A 10,572-nucleotide genomic window follows, 5' to 3' on the forward strand; every position below is an offset into this window, starting at 1 on the left:
CCAGGGTACACACACACACACACACAGCCTATACGCCAGGGTAAACACACACACACACAGCCTAACGCCAGGGTAAACACAACACACACACACACACACACACACACACACTGGACTGAGGACTAGAACCTGGACACCTCGATATACATCACCTGGAACACACTAACACACACCAAACCCCACACACACACACACACACACACACACACATACATACACACATTCACAGCCTAACACCTATATGGAATTTAAATAATTGGTATCTCCCTTTCACCCCTCCCTCCCCTCCCCTGTCTCCTCAACATCCCCTCCTTCCTTCCTTCCTCCCCCCCCCCTCCTCCCTCTCCTTCCTCCCCCCACCCCTCCTCCCCCTCTCTCTAGAAGACACAGTGAAGCTCCACAGCGGGCCGGTCCGTAACTCCTACATGGATCAGAGTTTCCATGGCCTCAACCCCATCCTCAACCTCCCAGTGCACCTGGGACAGGTGGAGGAGGCGGAGTTTAAAGCATCACTGACAGGGGCGGAGCTCCAGAGCTGGGTGGACCATCTCCTGGCAGGGGTGTGGTCTGCAGCGGACGTGTGTTCTCAGGGTCCTAGCTCCTGTCCCGTTATGCAGCGGTGTCGGGAGACGGGATGGAGCGCGCTCAGTCCCGACCGAAGTCTGATCTGGGTCCCCCAGAGGGAACGGACGGATTAGGTAGCACCGTCGCCACGGCTACTGCTACAGCCAACCAATGGCTTGGAGGATGAACTGACGGGAAACGTTTTAGTGTGGTGAGGTGGTAAATTGCTCCTCCATTTCCTGTTTACTGAGTGAACAAAACATTAAGAACACCTGTTGTATCCATGACTGACCAGGTGAATCCAGGTGAAAGATATGATCCTTGTTGATGTTACTTGTTAAATCCACTTCAATCAGTGTAGATGAAGAGGAGGAGACCTGGTTAAAGATGAAGAGGAGGAGACCTGGTTAAAGGAGGATTTTTAAACCTTGAGACAATAGAGACATGGATTGTGTCTGTGTGTCATTCAGAGGGTGAATGGTAGTAGGTACCAGACACACTGGTTTGTGCCAGCAACGTTGCTGGGTTTTTCACACTCAACAGTTTCCTGTGTGTATCAACAATGGTCCACCACCTAAAGGACATCCAGCCAACTGGACATAACTGTGGGAGACATTGGAGTCAACATGGGCCAGCATCCCTGTGGAACCCTTTCAACACCTTGTAGAGTCAACATGGGCCAGCATCCCTGTGGAACCCTTTCAACACCTTGTAGAGTCAACATGGGCCAGGATCCCTGTGGAACCCTTTCAACACCTTGTAGAGTCAACATGGGCCAGGATCCCTGTGGAACCCTTTCAACACCTTGTAGAGTCAACATGGGCCAGGATCCCTGTGGAACCCTTTCAACACCTTGTAGAGTCAACATGGGCCAGCATCCCTGTGGAACCCTTTCAACACCTTGTAGAGTCAACATGGGCCAGCATCCCTGTGGAACGCTTTCAACACCTTGTGGAGTCAACATGGGCCAGCATCCCTGTGGAACGCTTTCAACACCTTGTAGAGTCAACATGGGCCAGCATCCCTGTGGAACGCTTTCAACACCTTGTAGAGTCAACATGGACCAGCATCCCTGTGGAACCCTTTCAACACCTTGTAGAGTTAACGCCCAGACAAATTAAGGCTGTTCTGAGGGCCATATTATGAAGGTGTTCTTAAATGTTTTGTACGCTCAGTGTATAGTGCACTACCATAGGGCTCTGATCAGAAGTAGTGCACTACCATAGGGAACAGGGTGTCATTTGGGACACAGGAAATGGAGGAGATTGAATGCATTGGATTACTGTACGAACCGCGTCAACACCAACCATGGCGTAACTCAGGAGCCAGGTAGGAAAGAAGGTTAGAAGAAAAAGCTGTGGACTGAAACCAAGAAGAAATGAGATCAGGAGCAGAGTCATCCTCTTCAGCATCAGGTGGCGCCACCTTCTGTCTCGGAGGCTAAACTGACTCTAGGATTAGTTGAATTTGATTTATTTATTGATTGTTGTGTGGCACCCTTTTCCCTATATAGTGCACTACTTTAGACCAGAGCCCTAAGGGGAGTAGGGTGCCATTTGGGACAAATAGTCATGCCTGGAAAAGAGGATGGAGGAACACGACACTGTTCTCTGAAAGGTGATGGAGGGACACGACACCGTCATCTGAAAGGAGATGGAGGGACACGACACCGTCATCTGAAAGGAGATGGAGGAACACGACACCGTTCTCTGAAAGGAGATGGAGGAACACGACACTGTTCTCTGAAAGGAGATGGAGGAACACGACACTGTTCTCTGAAAGGAGATGGAGGAACACGACACTGTTCTCTGAAAGGAGATGGAGGAACACGACCGTCACTGTTCTCTGAAAGGAGATGGAGGAACACGACACTGTTCTCTGAAAGGAGATGGAGGAACACGACACTGTTCTCTGAAAGGAGATCTGAAAGGAGATGAAAGGAGATGGAGGAACACGACACTGTTCTCTGAAAGGAGATGGAGGAACACGACACTGTTCTCTGAAAGGAGATGGAGGAACACGACACCGTCATCTGAAAGGAGATGGAGGGACACGACACCGTCATCTGAAAGGAGATGGAGGAACACGACACCGTCATCTGAAAGGAGATGGAGGAACACGACACCGTCATCTGAAAGGAGATGAAGGGACACGACACCGTCCTCTGAAAGGAAGGAGACGGAGGGACACGACACCGTCCTCTGAAAGGAAGGAGATGGAGGGACACGATACTGTCCTCTGAAAGGAAGGAGATGGAGGGACACGACACCGTCCTCTGAAAGGAAGGAGATGGAGGGACACGATACTGTCCTCTGAAAGGAAGGAGATGGAGGGACACAACACTGTTCTCTGAAAGGAAGGAGACGGAGGGACACGACACCGTCCTCTGAAAGGAAGGAGATGGAGGGACATGACACCGTCCTCTGAAAGGAAGGAGATGGAGGGACACGACACCGTTCTCTGAAAGGAAGGAGAGGACTAAAAGGAGAGGAAGACCAGGAGAGAGGAGTGAAAATACCTCCATATTCTCATTTATTCTCCTCTGAGCCCCTCCTGAACTCATTTGGACTGAGTGTGTGTGTGTGAATGTGTGTGTGTGTGTGCGAGCGAGCGTGTGTGGGTTTTCTTCAGTGCCATGTCTGTATCTCTGCAGGTTATCGCGTGAGAGAGACCAGACCTCAGCTCTGCTGGATCACAAAGGGGGTGCATCACGATAACATCTCCTTTCTCCTGAAGTGTACACTCGTTCACTACTTCCCACAAATCTAAAAGCATTGGATTGGGAGAGCCGTAGTGGGAGTTCTGATACCAGTAATTTCCTTTTCAACCAGTGACAGGAAGTGAAGACACGGGGAGGAAGGAGAGATAATTGGCATGTACAGTAGCCAGGGATTGTATTCATCTCCCTGTTTATCCTGTAGAACTCTCTAGCCTTCATGTGCTTTACATGTGACAGAGTACAATTCTAAGTTAACTATTTATTCAAGTTTATATTAATAAAATAGTTTTTTTGTTGTTGTCAATGACTGATGTTTACATTCGGCATCCTATTCCCTACATACTGTCTATGGACGCTGGTCAAAAGTAGTGCACTATGTAGGGAATATGATGCTGTTTTGGAGGCGATCATGCTGGGGGGTTTGCACACGGCAGAGAACCTGCTGTCTTGATTTCCAAAGACCCTCAACTCCCTGTTGTCATGACATCAGACATGTTGTTCTGTTCGGGGCTCCATCTCAATACTCTAAAGAGGCTTGTCTTCCCCTCTCCTCTTGCTTCCTCTGGGAAAGGAGCTTAATAACAGGGATACGTTGGGCAATGAGACCTGCTAGCATGCTAGCAGATAGCGCAACGACTGGAAGTCTATGGGTAACGCTAGTTAGCATCGGTTCGCAAAACTACCTCCAACTTCCCTCATACTGGACACAGAGACATAAACATACTATCCACGAGTTCAACGGACTCTGGGGAAGTAGATAAAGATAAACCTCACTGCCACAATCCCAAAGTATCCCTTTAAGGAAAAGAAGTGAGGAGAGGAGCTTGAGGAGAGGAGGCGAGGAAGCCTCTGTAGACTATTGAGATGCAACCCTATGACTGTGGTCTACTGCCACCCACAGGCTACATTACAAATGGAGTCATATTCTATATATACTACTGTTGACCTGAAAACTATGGGCCCTTTTCCCTATATTGTACATTACTTGACCAGAGTCCTACCTTGTACAGTCAGTAGCCGGTTAGACAGTCAGTAACATTATAGACAGGATCATTGGGTCTGGATGCAACATTATAGACAGGATCACTGGGTCTGGATCTAACAGACAGGATCACTGGGTCTGGATGTAACATTATAGACAGGATCACTGGGTCTGGATGTAACATTATAGACAGGATCACTGGGTCTGGATGTAACATTATAGACAGGATCACTGGGTCTGGATCTAAGACAGGATCTGGATGCAACAGACAGGATCACTGGGTCTGGATGTAACATTATAGACAGGATCACTGGGTCTGGATGTAACATTATAGACAGGATCACTGGGTCTGGATCTAACATAGACAGGATCACTGGGTCTGGATGCAACATTACAGATGGGATCACTGGGTCTGGATGTAACATTATAGACAGGATCACTGGGTCTGGATGTAACATAGACAGGATCACTGGGTCTGGATACATAGACAGGATCACTGGGTCTGGATGCAACATTATAGACAGGATCACTGGGTCTGGATGTAACATTATAGACAGGATCACTGGGTCTGGATGTAACATTATAGACAGGATCACTGGGTCTGGATGTAACATTATAGACAGGATCACTGGGTCTGGATGTAACATTATAGACAGGATCACTGGCTCTAGACGTAACACATGTACAGTCAGCGATGTCACATGACCTTTAAAAAGCCTTGACCTTCTCACTTTTGACCTCAAGAGTATACATGGCTACGATTGGCAAAACCCCAAAGAACATTGAGCCAGTGAGACGTCTGGTCCAGAGGCTCCCTCTCCGCAGGGCGGGGCCAACAAGTAGGCCAGGCTGTCTGGTTTCAACACACCCTAAAAGGCCTTTCACTGCTGGGTCCAACCGACATGGCTAACCTTCAATGAAATACACTCTTGTGTGATGAGCAACCTTGCTTGGGCTTTAGCTCAACAGGCTAACACAGTTTTGCAGCGCACAGAGTGACCCAGGTTCAAACCCACACTGACCTCAGAAAAAAACACTGTTGCTTAGTTACCTCTTGTGTCCATGGGAACAATTCAACTTTTATTTACAGTTTCAGTCTCAGACATTTTTAAAAGGTAGACTGAGCTAACTGACGTGATGCCACGAGCAGCACCCGCAGATATTGAGATGAGCGAGATGCAACACTTCTCTCTCTCACACCAGTCACACACAGTATCTGCGCATGTGCACAGGTTTGCTTCACGCTGTTCGCAGCCCCGGCAGCCAGGGGACCAAAACAGCGGACAAGTTGAGCATCACGCTTCAACACTCTTACGTTTGAGCCGCTATGCCGTTTACTTTCTGCATGTACGTCATATTGCTGAGTCTACCTTTAAATTAAACGTATTTCATTAAATATTCCACAGATGTTTTTTTAGGATGTACAATAGCTATTTTAGTATGAATTATTTAAAAAAAATAAAAAATACAAAAAAATGTAAATAAATATGTATTTTGTGACGTTATATGTTTTTTAAAGTACAGTTTATAACATTAAGTTATGGAAAAGTGTATAACAGAATGGAAGGAGAAAAGGGCTTTATATTAGTTCCAATGGCTCCATATTCCCTATATATAGTACACTATGTTGACCAGGGCCTATAGGGCCCTATTCCCTATATATAGTACACTACTGTTGACCAGGGCCTATAGGGCCCTATTCCCTATTTATAGTACACTACTGTTGACCAGGGCCTATAGGGCCCTATTCCCTATTTATAGTACACTACTGTTGACCAGGGCCTATAGGGCCCTATTCCCTATTTATAGTACACTACTGTTGACCAGGGCCCTGTGGGCCCTACCCTATATTGTACACTACTGTTGACCAGGACGTATAGGGCTCTGATTGAAAGTAGTATGCTGTATAGGGAATAATTTGGGTCGCAGCCTCAGTACTACAAGTCACGTGACTGTTTTAAAGAGCCCTGTAGTAAGATGTTATGATAACGTTGTGACTATGTTGTCTGGCCGTTATGATAGTGGTGACATGACATCAGCTCAACGTTGGTTAGCCTCTCTTTCTTTCTCTCAGTAATGTTTTTGCTCTACAGTCTCTACATCGCTCTACTCTCCTTTGGTCTTCCTTTCTGCACTCTCCCCTCTCTCTTCCTCCCACTCTCTTTGCCACCCACACCCTCCCTCTTTCTCTGATGGGGTGGTGGGCTGTGCCTTAGCTGTTCTCCTGTCTAAGGGCTCTAATTCAATCTATATCGCTGAAGTTCAGCGTTACAGTGCGATTGAAATGTAAAAGCAATGTTCGTTAGCTGAGACTGCATTCCCGGTAAATTCTGCACATGTTCGCTCAATCAGGAAATGATTTTCACGTTTCTATTGAGCAATCTGTAAGGCTTCGGCTTCAGACTGACTAGAGCCCTCAGGTTTGGGATTCAATCAAAGACGCATTCTGTCTGCGGAGAAAGCATTTGCGGTAAACGCTACGAATGTTGTGGCTCAACCGTAATTGACCTGTAAAAGTTAAAGTGCAGTGAGCTTGTTGACAATGCGGCCGGAGTTCATTCTCAACCTTCTGTCTGTGACAAACAAACACTTCTGATGTTGTTGATGCCTTCTGGATTCACTTGTGGTTTGTGTCTACATTTTGAAATAAATTAAGGAAATAAGACCGTTTGTCATCTTGATTTCAGTCAGTCAGCCAGTCAGTCAGCCAATCTGTGAGTCAGTTATTTAATCAGTCAGTCAGTTATGTAATCAGTCAGCCAGTCAGTTATTTAATCAGTCAGCCAGTCAGTTATTTAATCAGTCAGTCAGTTATGTAATCAGTCAGCCAGTCAGTTATTTAATCAGTCAGCCAGCCAATCAGTGAGTCAGTTATTTAATCAGTCAGGCAGCCAATCAGTGAGTCAGTTATTTAATCAGTCAGTCAGCCAATCAGTGAGTCAGTTATTTAATCAGTCAGGCAGCCAATCAGTGAGTCAGTTATTTAAATCAGTCAGTAAGTCAGTTATTTAATCAGCCAGTCAGTAATTTAATCAGTCAGTCAGTTATGTAATCAGTCAGTTATTTAATCAGCCAGCCAGTTATTTAATCAGTCAGTCAGTTATGTAATCAGTCAGCCAGCCAGTTATTTAATCGGCCAGTCAGTCATTTAATCAGTCAGTTATTTAATCAGCCAGTCAGTTATTTAACCAGCCAGTCAGTTATTTAATCAGTCAGTCAGTTATTTAAATCAGTCAGTCAGTTATTTAATCAGCCAGTCAGTTATTTAATCAGTCAGTCAGTTATTTAATCAGTCAGCCACAGTTATTTAATCAGTCAGTTATTTAATCAGTCAGTCAGTCAGTTATTTAGTCAGTCAGTTATTTAATCCAGTCAGTTATTTAATCAGTCAGACAGTTATTTAATCAGTCAGACAGTTATTTAATCAGTCAGACAGTCAGTTATTTAATCAGTCAGTCAGTTATTTAATCAGCCAGTCAGTTATTTAATCAGTCAGTCAGCCAGTTATTTAAATCAGTTATTTAATCAGCCAGTTATTAAATCAGTCACACAGTCAGTTATTTAATCAGTCAGTCAGTTATTTAATCAGTCAGTCAGTTATTTAACAGTCAGTTATTTAAATCAGCCAGTCAGTTATTTAATCAGTCAGTCAGTCAGTTATTTAAATCAGCAAGTCAGTTATTTAATCAGTCAATCAGCCAGTCAGTTATTTAATCAGCCAGTCAGTTATTTAATCAGTCAGCCAGAGAGTCAGTTATTTAATCAGTCAGCCAGTCAGTTAGTCCTTTTCTTATGTCGTGTTGAGTCTCTACATCTCGTTCACCCAACCAGACAATGTTTCAAGATAACAGGTTTGTTCTGACATCAAGTTGACATGTTCACACGAGCACCAAGGCAGCACACACAGACACACACACACACACACACACACACACACACACACACACACACACACACACACACACACACACACACACACACACACACACACACACACAGAATGGGTGATTCCACTGTGTAGACGGACATGTTGGTCCTTTGAAGAGCTCTCACCAGTGTCTCCTATACACCTGTCAGTTAAGACTATGATCACAGGACAGATGAAAGGATTTTAACTTCAAAGAGGCCGAGCCACAACCGGTCACTGGTCTTAGGGAGAGAGAACACATGCAGAAATACTCCTACCCTCCTGAAGTGTACACTCCTTCACTACTTCCCACACATCTAAATGGCAAATGGGCTAGTGGGAGTTTCCACTATGTTTCTGATACCAGTCGTCTCCTTTCAAACCGGAGAAGGGAAGTGAATAAGTGCACACTTCAGGAGATGTTATTGGGACGGACGACAGGAGGGACGGACGACAGGAGGGACGGACACTGCCTCACTAACTCATTCACTAGGGGAACAAGAGGTCTGAGCGCACGCGCGCGCACACACACGCACGCACACACACACACACACACACACAGTGACTAGTGTAAACTCTGATGTGGTAGTCTGTGGTAGACAAGGCTCACATCACTGTCTGTCATTATCATCTTTTCAGGAGCAAGCTAAATGGTACACTACTTCTAGTGGGACCACACCCTTTACTAGACTCCTAGTGGGACCACACCCTTTACTAGACTCCTAGTGGGACCACACCTTTACTACTAGTGGGACCACACCCTTTACTAGACTCCTAGTGGGACCTACACCCTTTACCTTTACTAGTGGGACCACACCCTTTACTAGACTCTAGTGGGACCACACTCTTTACTAGACTCCTAGTGGGACCACACTCTAGTGGGGGGACACCCTTTACTAGACTCCTAGTGGGACCACACCCTTTACTAGACTCCTAGTGGGGGACACCCTTTACTAGACTCCTAGTGAGGGGACACCCTTTACTAGACTCCTAGTGGGACCACACCCTTTACTAGACTCCTAGTGGGACCTAGTGGGACCACCTTTACTAGACTCCTAGTGGGACCACACCCTTTACTAGACTCCTAGTGGGACCACACTCTTTACTAGACTCCTAGTGGGACCACACCCTTTACTAGACTCCTAGTGGGACCACACCCTTTACTAGACTCCTAGTGGGGGACACCTTTACTAGACTCCTAGTGGGGGACCACACCCTTTACTAGACTCCTAGTGGGGGGACACCCTTTACTAGACTCTAGTGGGACCACACCCTTTACTAGACTCTAGTGGGGACACCCTTTACTAGACTCCTAATCGTGGAACTAGATTCAATCCGATCGCCCCTTTCAATGGCAATTTTTTCTCGTTCGCGGAGACCACACTAACTGTACACGCCACATATGTCGGCTCAATTGGAAAATGACCTTTAAAATGCTGCGTTGTCCAAATCCCTGATCGGCTTGACTCTTGGCCGACGTTAAAACTATCATTCTGATCTCATGGACGGTCCTAGCATTGACAGCTCCGTTTGTGAATTGTAACAAGTCTAATGTCAGAGTGGTTCCATTCCTCCAGCCCCATCACTCAGATGTTTACCAAAACAGTGGGGGGGTTTCCTCTTTGTTGTTGATTGAACTGCAGATTGTAAAATCACCTTTAGCTGACATCCGCAACATTTAACTTGAATCCGATCTCCATAAACAATCACAACAAAAAAATTGCTTTTAAAAGTCAAGTGCAGTCTGCTTGTTGACAATGTGCCTTTAAAAGTCAAGTGCAGTCTGCTTGTTGACAATGTGCCTTTAAAAGTCAAGTGCAGTCTGCTTGTCGACAATGTGCCTTTAAAAGTCAAGTGCAGTCTGCTTGTTGACAATGTGCCTTTAAAAGTCAAGTGCAGTCTGCTTGTTGACAATGTGCCTTTAAAAGTCAAGTGCAGTCAATGAACCTTCATAAAACAAATGTGTCCTTTTGAGATATAATACCACTGTCTTCTATCATAGATGAACAGGGTTGAGATATAATACCACTGTCTTCTATCATAGATGAACAGGGTTGAGATATAATACCACTGTCTTCTATCATAGATGAACAGGGTTGAGATATAATACCACTGTCTTCTATCATAGATGAACAGGGTTGTGATATAATACCACTCAGGTCACTGTCTTCATCATAGATGAACAGGAACTCTTGGTGCCAAGACACCGACTGACTGCTCTCTATGAAAACAACTGACTTTCTACCAGGTTCTACAAGTTCTGTCCATTTTTAAAGCAGTTGCAGCAGAACGGGTTCTCTCCCGAGTGAACTCCCTGGTTGAGTTTTAGATAACCTGACTACGTTTCTCTCAGAGTGAACTCCTGGTGGAGTTTTAGATAACCTGACAGAGTGAACTCCC

This window comes from Oncorhynchus tshawytscha, unplaced genomic scaffold (genome assembly GCF_018296145.1).
Source record: "Oncorhynchus tshawytscha isolate Ot180627B unplaced genomic scaffold, Otsh_v2.0 Un_contig_5064_pilon_pilon, whole genome shotgun sequence".
NCBI lineage: Eukaryota > Metazoa > Chordata > Actinopteri > Salmoniformes > Salmonidae > Oncorhynchus > Oncorhynchus tshawytscha.